Consider the following 1255-nt stretch of genomic DNA (forward strand, 5'->3'; position numbering starts at 1 on the left):
GGTTTTTTCTGTGTTTTCTTTGGTCTGTCTCTCAATCCTTTGAAAATACATAAATATCATTCTTTTGAATTCCTTATCAGAGAGTTCCAATGCTGCTTCTTCCTCAAGGATGTGTTCTGGCTTTGTATCCTGCTCTCTTATTTCTATCACTTTATCCTGCTTCTTTGTGTGGACTGTGATGGTCTGTTGTCTCCGAGGCATTGTGGCATTGTTGTATTTAGATCTCTGTTAACTTTTCAGTTTTGCAGGTCTGGAGGGTTCTTGGGGTTGCTGGCAAGCAGAACGTGTTCTCAAGCCCCAGGAATCTGTGACAGAACTGTCTCTTTAAATTTCCAAAATAGTCAAGCCGCTTTTAAGCCTTCAAAATTGTGGCACCTTACGAGCCAGCAAAAGTCCACAGCTCAGCCCGCCTTCCTCTTCACCTTCTCCGTTTATTCCCCAGCCACTGGAGCAGTCCTCTATGCAGTCCCTGGCTAGCAGGGCTGATTTTTAGATTAATTCTTAAGTCCTACCACCACTCTGGAATCTCCAAGATGTCTGTGCCACGCTGTCAGGATCGCTCAGGATCGCTGCCAGACCTCAGCTACGTATGTCTCTGTTTTTGGTATTTTCATGCAAATTCTTCTGCTAGTTGGGGTTTAGTCCACTTCTATATCCTTCCCTTCACAGCTCAGGGGTCCAGGATTATCTTCTGTGTCTGTGTTAATTGATTTCCCTTTTCTTTGTTGAAGAGGGTCTGTGCAGTTTTTCTGCCTAGTCTGCCATCTTGCCGGAACTCCCCCGCTGACTTCTGTCCTGAATCATTCTTCCTTGCATTGTTCTTGACAGCTTTTTGTATCAAGGTGAGACAACTTCTATAAAATTAGCTGAGAAGCATATAAACTATTTTACTTTCTATTGTTTTGAAGAATTGTGTAAGATTGCTGTTTTCCCATCATTACACTTTTGGTAAGATCTATTGCTATAATCCTTGTGTGTTTCATTTGAGGATGGCCATTTTATCATTTTTAAATAAACTGTTTTTGATGTATATCATATTGTATTAGAAATTGCATGATCATAAAAGAATAGCTTAATGCATTTACAAAGTGGAAACATCCTTGCAGCCATAACTAGATCAACTGACAGAATATTTTCACAAGATCTCCCTTAATACACAGAAATTCTTGTTCAAGGGTGACAAGAATGTTAACTTTTATGGTTGCAGTAATTGTTTTTGAATTTGTATACATAAAATTGTACCATGTTCTTGCTT

Source organism: Orycteropus afer, unplaced genomic scaffold (genome assembly GCF_000298275.1).
Source record: "Orycteropus afer afer isolate SDZICR_OR568_19922 unplaced genomic scaffold, OryAfe1.0 scaffold01063, whole genome shotgun sequence".
NCBI classification, from domain to species: domain Eukaryota; kingdom Metazoa; phylum Chordata; class Mammalia; order Tubulidentata; family Orycteropodidae; genus Orycteropus; species Orycteropus afer.